The following is a 24,370-nucleotide window of genomic DNA, read 5'->3' as shown; positions in this document are numbered from 1 at the left end:
TTTAACTTAACAATTGATCCGATCGTCCGAACCATCCAGGGAGACTCCAAAGAACACCAAGTACTGGCTTACGCCGATGACATCACCCCACTGGCTGACAACCCAAAATCTCTCCAAGAAAGGATCTGCTCCATAGAGCGAACCTCTCGCTCACTGGGTCTGCAACTTAACGCTGCAAAATGCAAAAGCCTGCATCTCTCTGGGAAACAACCAGCAGGCTTACGAGACACCAGGTTTTTCGTGTGTGGTGCAGCCATACCAACAGTGGAAGAATTCGACCCAGTAGCCTTCCTCGGAAAACCAGTGGGCTTTCATCTCCTGAAAGACACTACAACCATCGACAGGATGATACAACTGGGCCAGAAAATCATGTCATCCATGCTTGCTCCATGGCAACGTATCAACGCATTGAAAACATTCCTGTATCCCGCCCTCAATTTCCATATGAGATGTGGCAACATTGGGAAGACAGAATGGGCCCGTCTGGACAAAGCCCTGCGCCCCATGATAAAACGCTCACTATACCTGCCTTCAAGCGCAAGCTCAACTATCTACACGGCAGCCGACAAGCGGGTGCCTGCGGCATACCAATTGCCGCTGAGGTCAGCGATCTATGTCGCATAGACTCAGCTTTCAAGTTGCTGTCATCCCGGGACAGCGAAGTCACACAACATGCGGAAGCGGAGCTGCAGCGTACGATCACAGAAAGATTGGGCAGGCAATGCACAAGAAGCGACATGGAGGTGTACCTAGCCGGAGACACAGAGGGAGAATATCGTACAACATCGAACCCCATCCAGAATGTCTGGACTGAAGCAAGGAAAGCGTCGCACCGGCTAGGGATGACATGGGAGCTAAGGGAGAGTGGACAACCATCAGTAACCAGAGGCACCATCACTGTCACGACCCGGCACCGTTCTCGGTTGATGGCAATCTTCAGAAAACAACTCAATCAATCCAGAGATTGCGACCTACAAGCCCTTCCAAACCAAGGGAAAGCAATGGAGTGTGTTGCAGCAGACCGTGCAAGCTCGCACTTCATCAGTAACGGCGACTACACCAGATTCGCCGATTGGCGATTCATCCATCGAGCACGACTAAACCTCGTGCCTCTGAACGGAGCGAAGCCGTGGTCCACGAACGACAAACGATGCTGCACCTGCGGTTACCAGTCCGAGACCCTGCCCCACGTTCTCAACAACTGCATGAGGAACTCAGCTGCGTACACAACGCCATAACGACATCGTGTCCAGGATAAAGAGCGCTGCTGATAAAAAATTCTCAGTGAAATGGGAGAACCAGGCCGTTGGAAGCACCCACCTACGACGGGACCTCGTGTTGACTCAAGGAGAAACGGCTATCATTGTGGACGTTGCCATCCCGTTCGAAAATAGAACAGACAGTCTGCAAGCGAAGCGCCGGGAAAAAGAGCAGAAATACGAGCCAGTAAAACAATACCTGCTACAGCGTTTCAACAGAGTCAGCATCGAGGCCGTGATCATCGGCTCTCTCGGATCTTGGGACCCCAACAACGACAGGCTTCTCAAACGGCTTTGCTCAAACAATTACCTGAAAAAGCTCAAGAGACTTGCAGTGTCAGACGTAATTCGACGGTCACGCGACATCTACCACAGCCACATTACCAAGGTTCACTGAGAAGCAGATGTCTTGCAATGTACTCAATTCACGACTATACAACTTGTAACTAGTAATGAAAGCGCTAACTTGCCATATGTCTGTAAATAATGTCGATAACATTGAATAAATATCTGTTCTTATCAGCTGAATATCTGATACGAGCCCTATTTGGACTCACGATATTAATCTTATTTTTGGCCCGAGACAGTGTGTCTGAAGCTCGCCTCGGCACTGTCAAGGGTTGCCCTGGTATTGCACTACCTCCAGGTGTAGCCCACCCGTCTCAAATCAAAAAACAAAAAGAAAAATTCGGAAACAGCACCAATAAGCATCAGCCATGATGACCAGAGACAGGCAAAAGAGGGAAGCGTAGAAACAACACCAAGCAAAGCAGGGAAACTACAACAGACATAGACACAGAACACACTGGAGACAACCACTGGGAAATGTCCTGTCTGGCCACTAGGGTACACATTCATTCATTCATTCTATCTATCTATCTATCTATCTATCTATCTATCTCTCTCTCTCGCTTGCAATTTCCAATCAATCATTTTTATCTCACGGGCCGTGATGCATTAGTACTAACACCCTAGTGTTCCGTACCCATATACCACGATGCCCAAATTGGCGACGTGCCACGCGCGGATGTAGACGGCGAGACTGCGACAGAAGCGAAAGGGGGAGACGTGCAGTCTATATCTCTTCTCGGTCTTTTGGCGGATACAAGGGAGAAAGAAACACGAGTTCCGTCCACTAACATGCGCATTTCATGCAGTCCGACTATCATTCTAGTGCTTCTTACACGCACCACATCATGTTGAATTTGGCGACGTGACACCCGAGGAGGCAGGTGCCGCGACCGTGACCAGAGCGAAAGATGGACGTGTAACAGTTATCGCTTCTCGGCCTTTTGGCTAAGATCAAAGTGTAGTGTAAGAGACGTGCAGTCTATATCTCTTCTCGGTCACAAGTCATTGTCTTTCCCTGGTTGGGAAGGCTCTGCAGTCGCTGGTCCCGTTCTACTGACAACTGGCCTCTAAATGTTGACATTAACTTACAGCGTGTGTTGGCAGTTACTGTTTTGTCCAGCCTCGTAACAGTAATGTTCTCCTCGGTCAGAGTTCACGTTATCCCCATCCTCCTCGATGCTTTCCGAGCCTCAGTCCAAACATCCCTTATCTGGGTGGGAGAGATTCTGAATTCACCCTCTGTCTCTCCTGCCAAGAAAGTCTCCGCATCCTCCAGTGTTGCAGGTCGACGTAGCCTTTTGCTTGTGACTTAAGTCACATCATCCCTAGCAAGGCGTGCAATCATGGGGTCCCTTGACGTCAAGAGTTTGAAGGCATTGTCGACTTTGTTAGTGTCACTCATCTCTCCAGCCATCGGCACGCCACACGCACCGTTTTTGCTGCTTCCGTATAAATACTCGTTTGCTGCGTTGCCAGGAAGGTACAAAGTCTTCTTAAGCAGTGGCCTCAGCTGTTTGTCTAGCATCTCCCACTGGGGCTTAGAGATGATTCCCACTCGCATGTCGAAATTAAGTGCCGGGTACAAGAATGTTTTGATCGCATCTAACCCCTGCCAGGGCGCCAGCATGGATGATAGGATCTTCGTGCCGAGCTGTGCCATCTTGTCTATCTTGGTGTTATCTTTCAGAAGAGAGAATCCCACTGGTCTGCCGAGGAACGACGTGGTCTCGAAGTCCGCCAATGATCGAATGCGCTGTCCATTGACGAGGAATTCTGTCTGGCGCAGGCCTATGGGTCCCTGGCCTGAGAGATGCAAAGTCACGGATTTGTAGGGGTTTATCTTAAGACCAAGCTTTTCGCATGGCTCCACCGCATCGTTTATTCTTTTCTGAAGTACCTCGGAGTTGTCAGCCATCAAAGTCATGTCATCCGCATAGGCTAGGCATCGGCGGTCCGCACCCTCACCCTGAACACCACGAATGACAGGATCAATTGTCAGATCAAACAGCAACGCATTGAGAGGACAGCCCTGACGGATCCCACATGTGACTGGTATGTTTCCCGTACTTCCGCCACCTGTGCACGCGGTAGCCATGCCTCCCGAGTACATGTCTCTGATGATTTCCGTTAGTGTGTCGCCTGCCCCACTTCGCTTGACGGCCCCCAGTACCACTGCATGTGGGACTGATCCGAAAGCATGCGTCAGGTCTAGCAGAGCCGCGCAGAAGTCCCTGCGCCCCGTTCTGGCGACATCCATTTTTTGTAGAATATACTGGTGCTCGAAGACGCCGTCGTGTGGCAAAAAGCCCTTCTGACAGTGACTCAAAACATTCTGCTCCATGAGCCACTGTTGCACGCGTGCCGTTATGCATTTAGTGTAGAGCTTGTTAATGGTGCGACAAAGTGAGATAGGTCGCCAGTTCCCCGGGTCGTTCTCGTCTCCTTTCTTGTGGATCAGAATAACCCTTGAGGATCGCCATGTGTCTGGTATGCGTCTGTACTGCAAACACATGTTGAACACAGCACACAAGAATGCACAGTCCGGGTCGGCGGAGAGCCAGTGGCGGTAAGTGATGCGGTCATCGCCAGGGGCTGTGTTCTCACAGCTGACTGCACGTTTTGTCACCTCTTCCGGGGTAAACACGCTAAGGTCTACTTGCTCCACTGCCGTTGGTCTCGAGCAGCAGTCCAGGAGTGCTGGGCTTTGACATCCCCAGATACGCGTGAAATACTCCTCTAACTCCCCTACGGTGATGTGGCACCGTTTGGGTGCTCCCTCGACGATTAGGCGGATGGCTTGGCGGCGGTCTCGTCGATAAAGTTTTTGTATATCCCTAGGGTTTTCTGGGTTTGTGACTCTTCCCTGTCTCCTGCTCGGCTGTTCAGGAAGTTTGACGAAGGCTGCCACTTCACATGTCGCGGCATCCAGCAACTGTTCAAAAGCACTCCACGTCTCCTGAGTCTGCGCCCCGGATGTCCAGCGTTTGATCTGGGCGGCATGTTCTCGTAAAGCCAGCAGTGACGTATCTATATGAGCAGTTGGCCTCGTGCTTATGTGCGACTCCTCCGTTTCTCTATCCTGTTCGTGTGCTCCATTTGCGTGGCTGCCGTCTTCGCCTTCCCCGAGGGTCCCTGCAGAGCAGGAGGTTTCTAGAGATGTGTCAGGTAGGTTGTCGTTCTCACATCGGTCCCCATGGGAGCTGCTCTCCCCAGAATCCATGCTATCCGCTTCCGCAACTGAACCGTGCCAACATTCGAAATATATGTGTTCCCGGGCACCTGTTGATTCTGCGGTGTAATTCTCCCGTGGGTTGTGGTCATCTTCATCTGTCTCCCGAGTATCGCCTTGCGTTTCCTGAGTGCAGGGACTGTGCCGAATCACGGAGGTGCAGTAATCATTGCACAGTGATTTATCAGTGGGTGTGGCCTCCACCTGCCGGTTCATTTCAGGGCTGTCTTGCTGTGGATTCTGCTCACGCGTACCTCCGGATGGCCTTATGCTAAGCCGCTCTTCAGCATTCCTCAGCGTGTGCCACTTGTGGTGGTTTGCAAGGCCTTTTGCCGATGGGAAAGTGAGCTGGCACATTGTGCATTTGAACGGGAACGATCTTGAGCGCAGTCTTAGTCGTTGTTTGGGACACACTTCCGGGTGTGATGACGGACGTTGGCCAAGTGTCATTTTACAATCTGAACACGAGTTTATTGTCGAAGTCACCCGTAATCTATGCAGGTTTTCGAGGTGTCGTTCTAGTGATCGACGCTGGGCTGTCCAGACCCCAACCGCAAATTTCGATTGGCACGGTTTAAGTGGGCACTGGAAGTAGGAAGGTACTGGAAAGAATATTTGAAGTACATTGCCTTCAAGCTTTGGCTGTTCGCACTCTTCGCCTTCCATCTGTGTCATGGATAGGGGAGTATTAATACTCCCAAGAAGACTGCTCCCTGCTGGTGAATCAGTTGGCGTGGTTTCCTGTTCCGTTTCATCTTCACTTGGTGATACCGGTGTATGTATATTGCTGTGCTGCATTGCGACGTCGTATTCCGTGTCCGGTGCGGGGGAGTGTTGGAGTAGCATCCTTTTTCGGTGCCACTGCCGGTGGTTGTGTAGCTGCTTTTTTGTATGGAATTTTCTGCAACATATGTTGCATTGTGGAACAGACGCGTCTTTCATAGGTGTCGGCATTTGACTTCTCATCTCGTCGCACACATGAGTTTTCGGTCTCTCACCTAGCGACGAGTGGCACATGAAGCATTCGTAACGAGTGTCGCCGGGCTTTACCGAGTGACTGTTCCTCAGGTGGTGTATGAGAGCTGCTTCATTTGTGGTCCATGTGGCACTCTTGAATGTCACTTCACACGCTTCTTCAGTACACCGAAACGCACTGGGTACCGGTAAGTACACCGTAAGTATCTGGCCCCGTCGCACAGGTTGCTGTGTCCGCTGACATTGAATGGAACTGTCCTCTGTCACCAGATCACTACCTTCTTCTGTAACTAACATATCGTTACTGCTTTCCATCTTGACCGACAGGATGACAAGAATAGTACACGCACACCGTGTACCTCGCACAGATCACGTAAACTGCATTCCAAACTTCGCTAAATCTTTACACTCACAGCAAAGTTGGATATTTTCTTGATCCTGGGACGTTCACGGACACGGTACGCACACGCACTATCACAGACGGAGCGAATCCCGCGGTGTAAACAGTGGAGTGCAGCTGTAGCTTCCACAGTTTCGCCACGAAAACCACCGCCCCTCTTAACCACGTGATCATCCGTAACGAATCACGACAAAATAGCCGGAAAACGGCGCCAAAAAGCGCGCGCTGGCTGATCGAACTGCGCATGTGCGCTGCGTGCCCTCTCCGTACACTCTCACTCGAATTCTCTCCCCCACCCCCACCCGGTTCCGAGCGCTTCGCCAGGCCGGCCAGGCCATCTGCTAATATTATCGGGAAGCAGAAAATGAAAATCCAGAAGACGAAGGAGTTCACATGTACAAATTTATTGACACGGTAAACATATAAACAAGAAGCAACATTTGAATGCAAGTAAACCTACGCGATTATTACAGAATAAATAAAGAATAAATAGTGACGAGCAACAGAAAGCGTGACTATCATATTATACAATCATTAAGGGAACCTATTCGGTTTGGAGAAAGTAGATATTACTATACACATATATAGCACGTGATGAGTCGCAGAAGCCATCCGCTTTATCCCAGCACAACTGTAGAATCTTCAGGTGACAGGGGCCACATATTCGCGGATCGCAGGGCCACGAACAGGTGTCGGTGTCCGAATGAAAAGAGAAATAAAAAGAAAAAGAACCTCTTAATGATATGGTAAACCCGAGCACAGGCAACGTTAGTATTCTGTATACGCTATGTAAGACATGCAATCGTTACGCGCCTAATGTCGACTAATGACAAAATTCGAAGAGCCCTGCGTACGCGATGCACGCTGTTTTCCTTTACATGCACACCAGTGTATTAAACATCAGACACATTCAAATAGCGGAACAAAACGCGACAAGTAACGCCACGCAGAATCATAAACCAGATCATGACTGTTAACCGGCAGAAAGTGATGTAATACGGGACAAGGCGTACCTCCATGTACACAGTTAGGCGACAGTATTAAACGTCTGATCACTGACATGCATCATACGTTTGTCTGCTTACCTTTCATTCAGGCGTTCGTCCATAGCTCGAACATCTTCGAAATCCACGAAACGAAATCACCATCTGCCTACATAGACGCCAGCTACACAACGGTCAGACGGGTCGGCGCCTCGGAGAAACGAACGCGGGCGAATCCACCGGTTAAATGAGCCTCAGCCAATCATGATCGAGAAAGGTCACGTGGGGGACCGGAGCCAATGGAAAGTAAATAGCCGGAATTTGGCGGGAAATGCCAGCGGCGACACTATTGTCGCGGCGGCGAAACCCGCTTACTGTGCCTCCTCTGGTGTAAACAAGTCAGCCAAGCGAAGCAACGTCCTACAAGCGAAGGCCACTGACCCTCACGTCCTCCGCCGATGTTGCGCAATCGCCCGCGACGGTTTCCTCTTCTGCTGCACCCGGCGGTGTCGCCATCTCTCGGGGCCCGAGCAAAGCACCGACGAGAAGAGCCGTTGCGGAGGGATGCGGGCTAGGCCTAACGGCAGATTCCACGTTTCACAAAAACACTTATAACTTCGTCAAACCTTCACACTCACAGCAAACCTGGGTATCCTCTTGATCCTGGGGCATTCACGCACACACTGATACCAAACACTCCTGGGAGAACACGAGTTTACCGCGACCACGAGTGAAAATCGATGGAGCGCTACGGACTCTTTAGAAAAAATCTTCCCGGAAACAACACCGCAAGCGATGCTGCCCCGACGACCGTTTTACGGGCCGCGTATTCCAAGACACGGACTACACTTTGATCTTAGCCAAAAGGCCGAGAAGCGGTAACTGTTACACGTCCATCTTTCGCTCTGGTCACGGTCGCGGCACCTGCCTCCTCGGGTGTCACGTCGCCAAATTCAACATGATGTGGTGCGTGTAAGAAGCACTAGAATGATAGTCGGACTGCATGAAATGCGCATGTTAGTGGACGGAACTCGTGTTTCTTTATCCCTTGTATCCGCCAAAAGACCGAGAAGAGATATACACTGCACGTCTCCCCCTTTCGCTTCTGTCGCAGTCTCGCCTTCTACGTCCGCGCGTGGCACGTCACCAGTTTGGGCATCGTGGTATATGGGTACGGAACACTAGGGTGTTAGTACTAATGCATCACGGCCCGTGAGATCAAAATGATTTATTTGAAATTGCAAGAGAGAGAGATAGACAGACAGACATACAGACAGATAGACAGATAGATAGATAGATAGATAGATAGATAGATAGATAGATAGATAGATAGATAGATAGATAGATAGATAGATAGATAGATAGATAGATAGATAGATAGATAGATAGATAGATAGATAGATAGATAGATAGATAGATAGATTGAATGAATGAATGTGTACCCTAGTGGCCAGACAGGACATTTCCCAGTGGTTTTCTCCAGTGTGTTCTGTGTCTATGTCTGCTGTAGTTTCCCTGCTTTGCTTGGTGTTGTTTCTACGCTTCCCTTTGTTGCCTGTCTCTGGTCATCATGGCTGATGCTTATTGGTGCTGTTTCCGAATTTTTCTTTTTTTGTTTTTTGATTTGAGACGGGTGGGCTACACCTGGAGGTAGTGCAATACCAGGGCAACCCTTGACAGTGCCGAGGCGAGCTTCAGACACACTGTCTCGGGCCAAAAATAAGATTAATATCGTGAGTCCAAATAGGGCTCGTATCAGATATTAAGCTGATAAGAACAGAGATATTTATTGCATGTTTAAGGCATTATTTACAGATAATCGTACGCGTATATGCAGCGGTCCGATGTCGAAATCGGGCGGTGAGGTACACCAAGATATATACAGAGGAGGTGTGCAGCACCATGCGTGCCTCTTGTGTCCTCATGAGTTCAGGATGTGGAGGTTCCAGCGATGTGGTTTGCATAGATGTCCCTCGAAATCGCGATCACTCCACTGACGCATAGCTGTTTCAGTTTCTTGAGGTAGCTTCTTGAGCACAGCCGGCGGAGGAATCGGTCGTTCACCCAAGCTCCAAGGGCGCCGACCACGATTGCCTCGATGGTAACCTTTTGGTATCTTCGTTCGAGGAGGCCTTTCAGCTTTGCGTATTTTTGGATCTTGGCAGCACGGGCTTCTGTGAAAGCATCTCGACGGTTCTCAAAGGGGCAGGTTACGTCGATGATGACTGCCTCTTCTCCCCTGGCCAGCACGAGGTCCGGGCGTAGAGTGGATCCGGCGATTGGTGCGTTTTCGGAGATGCAGGTGAACTTGTTGGTGGCAGCTTTCTTCACCCTTTCGACGATTTGGTTGTGACGCAGGGTGAAGTCTCTGCTCTGTCTCATACAGTGGCAAACGACGTGGGGGAGGGTTTCACTTTGGTAACCACATAGACTGCAGCGCTTGTCCCCGTTGCCGAACTGTCTTGCGCCGTTCAGTGGCAGGAGGTTGAGGCGTGCCTTGTGAATAAACCTCCAGTCCGCGAACCTCGTGTAAGATCCAGTTTTGATGAAGTGCGAGCTTGAGGAATCCAAAGACACGCACTCAGCGACCTTTCCTTGGTTGGCCAGGTTCGTCAGGCGCGTTGTCTTTTCTTCGTCTAGTTGGGTGCTGAGAGTCCGCATAATCTTCGTGCGCCACATGGGTGTAATCGTAGTTGCAGCACGAGAGATTAGTGGCCCGTCCACGGTGATTTCCCAGGTGACTCCGAGGCGTCTGGAGGCTTTACGCGCTTCAGTCCAGGCGTTCCGGATCTCGTCGGTGGAGCACCTGAATATTCCTTCGTTGTTGCCCGAGAGGTACTCTGCCACATCCTGAGAGGAGCATTCTGCATGTAGCCGCTTCGAGACTGTCCTACTCAGGTCCGCATTGGCAAGTCTTGTGATGATCGGATCCCGGGACGTCAGGAGTTTGAATGCCCCGTCGATTCTTGCAGCGTCACTTATCTCTGCGGCGATTGGAATGCTGCACCCTCCTTTGGATGACTTGCTGTATAGGTATTCGTTCGCAGCATTCTTCGGCAGGTACAGTGTTCTTTTTATCAGTGGCTTCAGGGTGTCGTGAAGTTTGGTCCAGTCAGATTTGCCGAGGTTGCCTGATCGCATGGTAAAGTTCAGCGCCGGATACACGAATGTCCTTAGGGCGTCCAGTCGTTGCCATGGGGCGAGCATGGAGCTCAGGATCTTCTTGCCGGTCTCAATGGCTGTGCTTACAGAGGCGTCGTCCTTGAAGATGTTAAAGCCGATGGGACGCCCTAGGTACTGGAATGATTCAAAGTCGCTCATAAAGGGGATGGGCGCGCCCTCGATGTAGAATTGAGACGGTCGCAGTCCAATGGGTGTCGTACCAGAGAGGTGAAGTGTTTTGCATTTCCGGGGGTTTAGTTGTAGTCCGATAGGCTTGGCCATGTCGTTGATTATGTTGATGCGAGCTTGCAACGTTGCTGCGTCCTCGGCCATTGGTGTAAGGTCATCAGCGTACGCTAGGATGGAGTGCTGAGGGTCGGTGCCTTGTACGCGCCGCACAATGGTGAAGATGGCCATGTTAAACAGAAGTCCGCTAAGGGGGCATCCTTGTCGAATCCTTCGCTCGACACGAATGGGGCCTCTGCTTGTTCCATCCGTTAGGACTTGTGTCGTGTTATCGCTGTATAGGTCTTGGATGATCGAGGAGAAATCGTCACCGGCTCCGCAGGCTTTGACGGCTTCAAGGATTGCATCGTGAGGAATGGAACCGAAGGCGTTGGAGAAGTCCAAGAAGCCGGCGCAGAACTCCTTTGCTGTTGTGCGCGCAAGGTCCATTCGCTGTTGGAGCACGAAGTTGTTTTCGAAGACCCCGTCGTGAGGGAGGAATCCTTTCTGGCAGTGGCTGATGACGTCCTCTTCGCATATCCATTTTTGCAATCTCGAGGCGAGACATGCTGTATATAGCTTGTTGATGGTCCTGGAGATGGATATAGGACGCCAGCAGCCAATGTCAGTAGGGTCTCCCTTCTTGTGGATGAGCACAGTAGTTGACTTCCTCCAGGCTGTCGGAACTCTCTTGAACTTCATACAGATGTTGAATACTGCTGCTAGGAAGGCGCACTCAGGGTCAACACTCAACCAGTGTCGGTATGTGATTCTGTCGTCGCCAGGTGCAGTGTTCTCGCACTTTGTAGCTTTCTTACGGACTTCATTGGGGATAAATGCGTCGAGGGGCACGGCAGTCGCTGCTTGGGGACGCTCACGTAGGATGTGTGGATCGCAAGTCACAGGGCTCCACAGGTTTGTGAAGTGCTCTTCTACAGTGTTTGGTGAGATTGTGCAGCGCTGTGACGTGCCCTCGCAGATGCGCCTGGCAGCTTGACGGCGATTCCTCCTATATATCTTCTGTACTGTTCGGGGGTCATTCGGGTTCGGTTTCCTACTCGTGAGCTGAGCGTTCATTGGTGGTGGGAGACGTACAGCAGCGGCGGTGGCGCTCGTGGCTTCCTCCAGGGTTTTTTCAAACATTTCACACTGCTCAGAAGATGCACTTCGATCAAGAATTTCGTTTAGTGTTCTGGTGAATTCTTCCAGGACACGGATGGATGCTTCTTCGTCAGGGGGTGTGGCCTGCTGCGTCTGAGTGGCTGCAGGTTCATCCTCGGTGACCTGGTCGGTACTGTGGCCGATAGGTCCTTCATCAGTCAGTGGCTCTTGAGTAATCAGCGTCTCGGAGAGTTGGCTGTCTGGTGTGTTATTGTCAGTATCGTCGCTCGTTGTTCTGGGAGCCGCGCCTTCATCGGTCTCGTGGGGCACTTCCAGTTCGAACGTCGGTGCGCCGGGAGCATCGACTGATTCACTTTCTGGTGGAGGTGGCGCAGTGAGGCATTCCGGTGACGCAGGAGTGGCACAGTGGTGAACCTGTATAGGGGGTACCTGCTGTACAGTGCGATCCAAGGGCCGAGCTGCAGCTGCGATTCTGTCGCGGGCCTCCTGGCGGCGGTGCGTTAGCTCGTGGTTGCTCTTCCCTTTGCGCGAGGGGAAGGTTTCCAGACACCAATTGCAGCTGTACCGGAAGTAGGCGTGTGTAGTCCGGGTCGATCTCTCAATGGGGCATTGATGGCCGACTGAGGGGCGAGGGCCGAGGGCGGCACCACATGAGGCGCATTTGTACTGCACAGCCGATATCCTGATGCCATGTTCTCGTTCTAGGTGTCGGTTTAGGGAATTCCGTTGAGATGTCCACGATGAGGAACGGAATGTGTTCGTACAGTCGCTTTCGGGGCACACGAAGTGTCCAGGAACCGGAAAGTAAACGGTCAGCGTGGTGGTCTCCCTTGTTGGCTGACTTTCGTCTTCCGTGAAGGAGGTTATCGGATCGGCGGATGTCGCTGGGGCCGATGTCCACTCGGCATCTGGGGTGGCAAGCGTGCCTAGCGTCGGAGAGTGGGATCCAGGAGTGGCGGACCTCACGGAGGTCATAGACAGCAACGCCTCCCCACAGTGTAAAGGGCTGTGGGGCTGCGGCGTGTAGAGGCGTCGCAGGGACCACTCAGGCGGCTACCGTGCCCAGGCGCTCGTGTCGTGGGCTCAGGGGAGGGCGCGCTGATGTCTTCGTGGGGCTCGGCCAAGAGGGACGCGTCCGGGTGGTCAATGGTGGGTCGGGGTGGGCCCTGGTCTGGCTGGGCGTTGTCGCTGATGACGTCCAGGGCGACACGGGGAGCAGGGGTCCACGGCGGGAAGTCGGTTGCCTCGTGGCCGGCCGTGGTCGGGCGGGGCTTCTCCCTGGAGAAGGCTGGTGGGGGCATGTTCACAAAGTGACCAGCCCCAAGTCAGGCGGCCTCGGGAGGGGGCTATAAACCAAGCCCAGGAGAGGGCCCTCCTTCGGCTGGTGTTCAACGCCCTGAAAAGGCCGGTAGGTGGCAGATCCACCTACTTAACACCACCTGTGAGATAGAGAGGCTGCCTCAGAACAGGGGGCGATGAAACCAAACTCGCAAGCGGGCCTTGTCTTCGGCTGGCACCGTATTTGCCCTCAAGAGGGCGGTACAGGCTAGGAGTACTGGAGCCACCACTCTCAGGCATCTGGCGATCAAGGCACTACACTTTGATCTTAGCCAAAATGCCGAGAAGCGATAACTGTTACACGTCCATCTTTCGCTCTGGTCACGGTCGCGGCACCTGCCTCCTCGGGTGTCACGTCGCGAAATTCAACATGATGTGGTGCGTGTAAGAAGCACTAGAATGATAGTCGAACTGCATGAAATGCGCATGTTAGTGGACGGGACTCGTGTTTCTTTTTCCCTTGTATCCGTCAAAAGACCGAGAAGAGATATAGACTGCACGTCTCCCCCTTTCGCTTCTGTCGCAGTCTCGCCTTCTACGTCCGCGCGTGGCACGTCGCCAGTTTGGGCATCGTGGTATATGGGTACGGAACACTAGGGTGTTAGTACTAATGCATCACGGCCCGTGAGATAAAAATGATTGATTGGAAATTGCAAGAGAGAGAAAGAAAGAAAGAAAGAGAGAGAGAGAGAGAGAGAGAGAGAGGGAGGGAGGGAGGGAGGGAGGGAGGGAGGGAGGGAGGGAGGGAGGGAGGGAGGGAGGGACGGACGGACGGACGGACGGACGGACGGACGGACGGATGGATGGATGGATGGATGGACGGACGGACGGACGTGTACCCTAGTAGCCAGACAGGACATTTCCCAGCGGTTGTCTGCTGTAGGTTCCCTGCTTTGCTTGGTGTTGTTTCTACGCTTCCCTCTTTTGCCTGTCTCTGGTCATCATGGCTGATGCTTATTGGCGCTGTTTCCGAATTTTTCTATTTTAGTTTTTTTTTGTTTTGAGACGGATGGGCTACACCTGGAGGTAGTGCAATACCAGGGCAACCCTGGACAGTGCCGAGGCGAGCTTCAGACACACTGTCTCGGGCCAAAAATAAGATTAATATCGTGAGTCCAAATAGGGCTCGTATCAGATATTAGGCTGATAAGAACAGAAAAAGTTTTATTCAATGTTTAGGACATGTAACAAACTGATGGAAAAAGGAACTTGAGATTGCAAAGTATGGCACAAAACAGTTACAAAATGAGAAGGGAGGGGGAAAATTAGCAGGAATGAAGATTACGGGCAAAGAGCTAAATATGTACAAGGGAGTCGCTAAACAGTTGTTATCCCAGTAACATGTTCAGCGTAAATGTTCCGTGAAGCCGTTATCACATCGCTCACACAGAGCTTCTTAAATAGTCTCAGGTAGGACTTGGTGCATAGCTTCTTCATCACCTTGTCGTTTGCCGGGTCCCAGCTACCGAGCGCTCCGACGACAATGGCTTGGACTGAGACACGGTGGAAGCGCCTTTGGAGGTGGGGCTTGAGAAGTTCGTACTTTGCCTCTTTTTCCACCCGTGCTGCAACCAGAGCCTCGTAGCGGTTGTCGAACGGAATGGTGACGTCCACGATTATGGCCTCCTCTCCTCTGCACAGGACGAGGTCGAGGTCTTTAGAAAAAATCTTCCCGTCCATGTCTGCTGTAGGTTCCCTGCTTTGCTTGGTGTTGTTTCTACGCTTCCCTCTTTTGCCTGTCTCTGGTCATCATGGCTGATGCTTATTGGTGCTGTTTCCGAATTTTTCTTTTTTGTTTTTTGATTTGAGACGGGTGGGCTACACCTGGAGGTAGTGCAATACCAGGGCGGGAGGTACCCAAAATCCACCATTAAAAATAAACTGCTTAAAAATAAAACATTTAAGAATAAACCGCTTAAAGAATACACGCTTAAAAATAAATCGGGAAGAATAAACCGCTTAAAATATCCGCTTAAATATCACCGGTTAAGAATCCACCATTAAAAATAAATTGTTTCAAAATCCCCCCATAATCTAGCACGGCGGCGCATTGATACAGGACTACATCTCTACGCAGGGGATAGGTATGATATCTACATCGTATCGGCCCGGGATACCACTATTGTGTTTAGCTGGTTTAGTGCCGTCAGTTTCCGTGTGTCTGTTGGTTTGCGTCGCTTGTTTTTGTTCCTCCATCTGTGCTAGTTTCCTCATAGCTTCGCTTCGAGGAGGAAAAGAGTGGTGTGGGAATGGTGTATTGAAACCCGAAGTGATCAACGGTAGAAGCGGAGCTTATTCGTGCTACTTAGTGAAATTTGCGTGCTTCGTAGGTCACCTGCGTCGATTACCGAAATATAAATGTCGCTAGTCACATCTTCTTGCACAAACGTATGGGAACAAAATCGTTTTCTTGACGTTTATTATAACGGTTTCGGAGCGACAACCACATACAGCTCACTATGTATGTGCGTGTGTTTCTATGTCATAAACGGTTTCCACTGTCGAAAGTCTGCCGCTGTCCTTTGGGGTAGCTGCCTCATTTCAACAATAAACGGTTTATCCGTTGCGCTGTGACTGTGCATATCTCTTGACTGACAAGTTCGTATATTCTTTTGAACGAAATGTTGCTTTCCTTGCATAGTCAGGCACTTGCCTACGTAAGTTGACAACGCAGCGGCCTGTTATTTAATTTCATGATACGTAGTCGCTACGCACGCACGTTGATGTGCGCGTGTGTGTGTGTCATACCTAAGATCAGTGACTTGCCCACACATTCCAACATTCACCAAACCTCTGTGAGATTTCGCTATATTGTGTCGAAAGACATGCAAATACACCTCTCTGCAGAGCCCCCCCCCCCTGCTCCCCCCAGGACGAAATTTTGGATAAATCACTGAATATATATGGACTTCAAAACAAGGAACAATGTGGTCAAAGCTTTATAGGAGCACCTCACAGTATTTTCCTCATTTTTACCTATATTACTTGTGTATCGACAATGGTCCACTTTTATGTACTGACCCCTGCAAGTTACGTGTACTAAGACAGGGGTAGGCCACAGAAGAGATGGCGTTACATTGCTAGTGCACAGGGGCGGATCTAGGATTTTCCCGAGGGGGGGGGGGCCTCTGTGGACAAGTGCCACGTCCATGTTGGGATCGGTCCACTGAACCCTATGTTAAAGCTTGGAGGGGTCCATACCCCTGGACCCTCCCCCCCCCTTAGATCCGCGTCTACTTGTGCACCAGCTCCTGTGGCGTAGTGGTTAGGATGATCGCCTTCCACACTGAGTCTGAGAGGTAACACGGGTTTGGCACTGGCTGTGCTATCTTAGGTTTTCCCTCAGTTTTCCGAAGACTTTCCAGACTGATCCTGGCACAGTTCCCCCGAAGTCAGCCCAGGACACATGAAAGATGAAAGTCACTGAAAAGGTTAGCCAGCTGTAGGGATCGAACCCACATCTTCTGGATTACCGGTCCCGGGCTCTACCAATTGAGCTAAGCTAACACACCTCTTCAGCGACTTTCGGGGTGCGTCGGGACACATACTAACCCCGCATGTCCCACGCTCCTTCCTGCTGTCCTCTCTCTCCATCTGTCCACATCTGTACGCATCTCATCGCCACAATTGCTTCGTAGCGCTAACACAGAATTTTTTAAAAAGAAACACTGCTTATAAGCACACAATCTTGTTGCATGGCTAACCCACTGGTTGTGGAATGTATATGGATGCCTCTATGTAGTCCTGTCGTGTGCTTCTAATCACCAGAAGTAATTCTCCCTCCTCCACTGACACCAAAAACTAGTTAAGTAGGACATATCAAGTCACACAGACTGTTTATTTTGCAACGCTGGTCACCATTGTATATTACTATCGCAAGGTGGATAAAGTTATTCCCATGCACAAGAGAGAGAAACAGATTTCTAAATCAAGAGATGAAGATCTTTCGTAACCATCGTACGCAGTATTATAGGCAGAAAAATCGTCTTGTGTCTATCCTTTCTTGTTCCCTAGTCTCGGGGGTTTTTACATTATGCATAAAAAATATCTTTTTTTTAGGGGTGGAGGGCTATGGTGACCTTACATGGGGTAGGAAGTGTTAACCCCTCCCAAATGCGCTACCTAAGGTACACTTTTGGGGTGTATTGAACCCGCCTAATCTGACTACGCCTATTGTTGTACGTCAGTGAAACATACAAATGTCAGACATGCGCAGTGGAGTCAAAATGTAGCCTGCTTTCGGATATGCCCCTGAGTTGGAGAATGGAGTATAAAATAATTGAGAAAAACTGTAACTGAAAAGCAGTTCAGGAGAAGCTGTCCAGAAAAGCAATTGGGAACCAGAACAGTCAGGAAACAGAAAAGGAGATTTTGTGCATTGTTGTGCGCTATGCGTATCGTTAACATTAATCACAGCAGTCGCATACGCTGTCAAACTACCAGTGGTTTAAGGTACTGTCACTTTGATATGTCCACAGAAATGTCCACTTAAAAAAGCACAAATGTATAAATACTCCGATATTTCATATTTCATGAACTCCACAATTTGTTTCCCATTATGATTTTTTTTCTTCTTTTTTCACAGTAACAACTAATCAAGAGTGAAATGGCAATGTCGAACTGCATGCGAAAAGCGAGAATCCAGGAGGTTTTATTTCCGATAGAAATGTGTTCAACTGTTAAATTGTGAGTGACTGAACTATCCACATAAGGGAAAAGTTAGCCGGAGCTCTTTGGCTGTACGTATAGCAAATGTTTGTAAGTGCTCAAACGTCACCATGCCAGTACTGGACATCTGTTTCGGCCTTATTGGGCCATCGTCAGCACTACGCAGGCAGGCAACGTTTGAGCGGATGGCGTCAGATGCGGATGACGCCATCAGCTCAAACGTTGCCTGCCTACGTACTGCTGATGATGAGCCACTAAGGCCAAAACAGCTGTCCAGTGCTGGCATGACGACGTTTGAACGCTTACAAGCATGAACTGTCCATAGCTCGCATGAGCAAAAAGCAAATTCAGACGGTTTTGTTTTTAAAAGGAACAGAAAGGATCATGAGTTGAATTTTCAATTTGTAGTTAGCAAACTATTGAGAATTTGCAGGAACAAAATGCGAATCCAGAAAGTTTCGTTTCAAAAGAAACATGTTAACATTTTAAATTAGCAGTGAGCGAACTATTGATAGCTTGCAAGAGCGAGACCCTTCAGTACCTATATTTTTCTCATTCCTGTTTGTTCTGGTACATGATACTCTAGATCCCTATTATTTTACACCCCCTTAATTTTTGCAAATGTAAGACCCATGCAAAATTTTTGCCAAGAAATAGACACAAGGGAAACCTGATGCCTCAGGATTGATGTTGTACTTCCCCATGACAGGGGCTATTTTTCTAGGGCAATGTACAAAGGGGTCTTCTTGTCCCCGTTCCTTGTGTCCTGTCCCAGTTTGTTATTTCCCAATGCTTTGACATGCTTCCAACAAATGGATGTCAATGATTTGATGGAGAGTAATTAGCGTTTTTCGTTTTCAGTTAAACATGATTCCTCCCCCCCCCGAACAGTTTTCAAGAATTTCATTTAAGCCCGATGTATACCCAAAATCTTTGCGGTCCTTCAACTTGTCATTCTAGGTAAACTGTTGGAAAAGAGAATCATAATATCAGGAAAGAGAGCTATTTGTGGCAAATATGTCTTTCTTTTATAATCCCCTCCTGCAGGGGTCAAAGACTATCTGAGACCAAAGACTCAAAATCATAGACATGATAGATCTTTGAGAGCGTGCCAAATTTATTCAAATTCATGATAACTGACAGTGATAATAAGGGTCTATCCTATCGGGGGGAAAATATCCGAACATTATGCTTCTCGGACTACTTGATTGTAACGTACGAGGACTTTTTGAGCGTAATCGCTGTCAGTTCGACGAAAGGAGGTTGGAAATCCAGCCCACAGAGTGATAGTAGAAAAAGTGACAGTTCCTGAAATTGGGAGAGGGAAAGTATGGTCCCAGCTGAAGCTGGATGCAAGAAGCTATGCCTTTGTTATCTCTGTACTATGCCGGTACGGGCTGGGTTTACAACCTCCTTTCGTCGGACTGACGTTGATTTCGCTGAAAAATTCATCGCCCGCTATCCTCTGCGAGCGTAGAGGATGATTTTGGACTATTTTTTCCCCGATAAGATAGCTGCTCGATACTCCTGTCAATTATCATTAATTTGAGTAAATTTGGCACGCTCTTCACATCGGTGGGGTACCCTTGGGTGCCCTTGGGTGGGGTGCCTTGGGTGGGATTGGGGATGGGGTGGGGAACAAGTGACCTTTACTTGACTAATTACCAGGTTCAGTTCGCAAAAATCTACATGTAATTAAACTTAGGTTATATGACATGCACGTCCGAAGGTGACAAAAACCTAGTGAGAACAAATGCTGTTGACCGCATGACTCTATGTGGCGTTGTTTTTTAAAATTAAAATTCAATTACACGTTTTCTGGGACACCCTGTACACTTCTTCACTAACATGTTTATATAATTATTGCAATAGTTTTGACTTCGTCGTTTTGTTCAAGTCCTAGAGCTAATGAACTTTAACAAAACTTTACTGATCACGTCAAAATAACGTGTCGCTATTGTCGCCAGGACATCGCAGGGCGGGGCATGAGGGCGAAAGAGTGCAGTGAATATTCAGTCGCTTGGAGCCATTATTTACTCTTTTGCGACAACATTTTTTTAAACGTTCACTGTTGGCAATGTATCACAATGTATTTTAAAAATGTGCGCCTCGTATACCTGTTTATTGCGCCTTTAAAATGGTCTCACAAATGCAGCTGTAGATAAGTAACGTTGTGTACACATTGTATGGTATTCCTGTAATTGGTATGGAATCACATGTGTGTAAAAAATCCAACACCGCGTATTCCTTGCAGCATAGTTCTACCAGTAGTGTAGCCACAAGGGGGGCTCGGGCCTGCACTATCTGCCACGGGCCAAGCAGCGCAAGTTGTGGAAATTCGAGGAGAAAAGGTAATATGGGGGTAGGAGGGGGGAGGGGTTCAGTATGAAGATCACAGATGTTTTTGCAGTTACCATTGGCTATCTAAGCAGCATACCTGCATATGATTGGTACTATGAGATTTTTGGGCTACACTCTTAAAAATGAACTTCCCCGCATAGCACGCTCCTAGCCAACAATCATCTCGAATGATATCGTTATCTTCCCTGATTTGTTGAAAACGAGAGGCGTACGTCTCCCGTTTTCAACAAATCAGGGCAGATAACGATATCATTTGAGATGATTGTTGGCTAGGAGCGAGCTATGCGGGGAAGTTCATTTTTAAGTGTGTACTTCAAATCACGTGACCTGGTGGCCTCACTGCCATGACACCCATATGTAAATGCATTATTCCACATATTCTGTATTTTCACTTCTCATCTTGCTCTATGAAGATTAGTGTGTCCGTATACCCAGGATCACCAGCATGTGTGTGGGAAGTGGGGTTTTGTGTTGTGCCACCCCTACTTTGGAGGTCTGGCTATGCTACTGACTTCTTTAGATCCTACTCCTGAAGAAAGTCTTATTTGATCCATAAATGTAAATGTTCAGTGTTTCCGTAGATAGTGGAACCTACAATGGCTTTTGTGTGCACTACTCAAATAAGTACATACTTAAAACAACAATGACTAGGTACTAATTTGCATACTACTATACTATACTGTACTGTACTGTACTGTACTGTACTGTACCGTACCGTACCCTACCGTACCATACCATACCATACCATACCAGATACTATTATAAAATAAAAGACTGAGCTGTACTAAATTCTCATTCTGGGAAAATATTTGAAACAGACATACTCTCAAAAGGATCTTGGTGCTTGGTGGTGGTATGGTTAACATAAGTGAATCTGGAGAGTACTTATGTTAGAATCAGTGATTTATTCATTGCAACCACCCAGAGACTTGGGAGAACCCCCACAAAAAAAAAATGAAGATCGTGAGATTACATAATATTTCATCATATAGCATAATAGTACATGGTAACTTGCATGTTTTGATGTCGCACGTCCTCCACCCCACCACCCCCTTGCAGAGCCTGATGCACCCCCGAGGGACAAAATTCAGGGTACACCACAGGCTAAATACTAAATACTGACATATAAAAGTATTTTGCACCCGTAGTTATAGATGCAGGTCTGACTACAGACAGCAAAATTAATGCAAAAGGAATATTCAGAGCAAGGAAGTACGTATATTTATTGCGCACAAATATGAAGAGAACCCTGCATACACAATACATATTGTCCATGAAATGCTGGCTCCACACTACTTATTAATAGTACATATGTAAAAGTTAGAAACCAACTAAGGCCTGGTTTCACCAACTTTGGTTAACTTTGATTGAGGGTTGCTAATGCTTGAAGTTAACACGCAATTACTTTTTGCAAACGTTAGTTGGTGACTTGGTGAATGTTTCAGTGACAATAACTCCCTTTCGTGAAGCAGAGTTAAGCGTTAAATTCAAGTTAAGGGACTGTTGATCTCGGCTCAAATGTTAACCGGTGTTGGTGAAACTGGGCCTAAGACGGTAAAGAGCAAGTTACTGTTTCTGGAAGACACCGAAATACTCCATGAAAATATATACTAAAAGAAATCAAACCAGCTGTGACTAGATGCCCATAAGATGATTATATAATAAGTCTATACATGCTTCAGATAATGCTTATAAATGCATAAATATGTATATAGTTGAGGGTACGTGTTTGATCACAAAGTATATGCAATATGAATTGGAACGGGCAACAGTGCTCCTACGTGAAGAATAAGTAATAGTAATAATAAGGGTATTACATGACAATGATGCCAGCTGTCACATGTACCCATTATGCCCCATTCCTGTTGAAGGCAGCAGCCAAAGTGTCAAATACTCCCCTATTGACTGAATGAAATTTGGCAGTCATTGAAAAGGCCAGAGAGCGGTGGGATTGGATATAGCCCAGGGGCCGGGAGTAGACATGTGTAATAAATTCAGCGCGCAGCGCCTTTAAATTGAAATCCCACCACTGTTTAATAAATTCAGCGCACCGGCAGGCAACACAGTATACAACATAAGACTTGAAGTTTCGGGTCCCATACGGGTTCCATCATGAGAAGTGAACCGTCCTGTCTGCTACTGCTCATTTATGTACTGGGGAGTGTAACGGTCTGGGAGAGGGTGCTTGTTGACATTATCTTTTGTTTGCTTTACGTATGCTTCTGTACACCCGACATGCAAGAATGGATGGATTATAAAGGTCTGCCACGTGTCCCACCTTGCAATCATGTAGTTCACTCCTGTTTAGGGCAGTCTTCTCAATATCTTTCTTGTGCTCTTTCATCTGAGTCTTCGTTTTTCTGAAAACGATGAACTAAGAACGAAGAAAAAACTAAGACTCAAATGGGGGGGGGGGGGAAGAGCACAAGAAAGACATCGAGAAGTCTGCCCTAAACAGGACTGAACTAAGTGAACATGCGTGCAAGGGAGGACACGTGGTAGACCTTGGTAATCCATTCATTCTTACACGGGAAACCAAGTGGGGTGTACGGAAGCACCTCGAATCCTGGTACATAAAGAAAACAAAAGAAAGCACCCTCTCCCAGACCACAACAACCCACTAGTACATAAATGAGCAGTAGGCGGACAAGACAGTTCACTTCTGATGATGGAACCCGTATGGGACCCGAAACTACAAGTCTTATGTTGCATACTGTATTGCCTGCCGGTGCTCAGAATTTATTAAACAGCAGTGTGATTTGAACTGAAAGGTGCATGTCCCTGTCATTTGCATTTCAGCCCCAGAACCGTTCAAATTGGGAGTAGATTTACACGTAAGATGAGTCAGCCTATTTGTGTGGCGACACTCAGAACTGTTGCTTTCTGCTCCTCTTTATTGTCATCAATTTCCATTCATTTATTCTTCCTGTAGGACCACTGTCTCCTCTTCCAATTCATAACGCATATTCTTAATGTATGTTCTCCTTCAAATACCACAAAATTTCTGGGCACGTTTCAGGAAGCTCATCAGTGGCATATCGCCATCTGTGTACCGTGTTTCTAGATTGGCAATGGTCTTTCACCTCCCACTTTCTGAGCCTTCGTCTCATTTGTGCACCGCTCAACGCTTGCTGCATTGTTGTCCTCTGCATGGATTCCTCCCTCCTTATGGCATCCAAGCAGCTGTAAATGTTGGGGTGGGCCCTGCCAATGATGTTCTTTATCTTCCTGTATTGAATTAAAAGCAATAGCAGTATTGACATATAATGCTCTTCATTATAAAAACAGCAAGCTTAATCACATGCCTAAAACATAATAACCAATGCAAAAAATTCGCTCACAACTCATATATTTTCCCACATGTGGGGGTGCTCTATTGACCAAGGTCTATTGGGCAATCTCAGAAATTTCAGAGAGGTACATAATGTAAAAACCCCGAGACTAGGGAACACGAAGGGACAGACACAACACGAAGTCTCAATATTTGATATATATATATATATATATATATATATATAATATTTTTTAGTCCTTTTAGTCCTGACGAAGACAGTGCCACTGTCGAAACGTCGACAACCCTTTTAGCATTCCAAGTATCTTAAATGTAAATAAATTATCCCTTTTTTCTTACTTCCCGTACCTTCGTAGTCTGTGTTTCAATTTTCATTTCAGCTATATAATATTTTATATATAATTGAGACTTCGTGTTGTGTCTGTCCCTTCGTGTTCCCTAGTCTCGGAGGTTTTTACATTATGCATCATCTTCACCAGCTCGCTTGCTTCGTAGCCATTTTTTCATTGTTCAGAGAGGTGTTGCACTCGTCCCGGCTTGTGGTGCAGGGCAATCACAGGTTAATTGTGATGGGCATGCGGGTTATTTATAGGGCATTGCCACCTTGATGTGCATTGTCATGGGTGTCACGGCCTCTTTAGGCACCCTGTGCCTTTAGCCATGCCTCCCAAGGCAATTTGTCTTAAATATAAAGATATATATCTGTGATAAATAAATAAATAAATAAATAAATGATGCACAGAAGCAAAAAAAATATATATATATATAGTTGCAAGAAAAAAATAGTTGAAAAAATATAGTTGTAAGAAACAGTTTTGTCGTGGTTAATATTTTGGAGCATTTTAAAAATTATAATTTAGATCATATAGCAGTGATTTATACTTTAATGGAATACGTGAGAATGCCACATAATCATCTCTCTAAATTTCAGTTAAACTGTGAGGCCCATACTGCCTTGCCTTTTATAGCACCACCCTGTATATAAATGAACAACAAGACAAAAAG

General features: G+C 47.9%; 3 pseudogenes; 1 reads left to right on the top strand and 2 right to left on the bottom strand.

Moving 5' to 3' along the window:
• Positions 1-1,742: 1,742 nt before the first annotated feature.
• Positions 1,743-1,921, top strand: LOC135372869 (U2 spliceosomal RNA; annotated as a pseudogene).
• A 6,904-nt stretch (positions 1,922-8,825) lies between these two features.
• On the bottom strand, positions 8,826-9,003 carry LOC135372858 (U2 spliceosomal RNA; annotated as a pseudogene).
• Positions 9,004-14,048: 5,045 nt separating this feature from the next.
• Positions 14,049-14,252, bottom strand: LOC135372904 (U2 spliceosomal RNA; annotated as a pseudogene).
• Between the last annotated feature and the right edge of the window lie 10,118 nt (positions 14,253-24,370).

The sequence above is a fragment of the Ornithodoros turicata genome, unplaced genomic scaffold (assembly GCF_037126465.1).
Source record: "Ornithodoros turicata isolate Travis unplaced genomic scaffold, ASM3712646v1 Chromosome17, whole genome shotgun sequence".
NCBI classification, from domain to species: domain Eukaryota; kingdom Metazoa; phylum Arthropoda; class Arachnida; order Ixodida; family Argasidae; genus Ornithodoros; species Ornithodoros turicata.
Note: the sequence above shows the minus strand (reverse complement) of the source record. Positions and strands in the feature narration are given on the sequence as shown.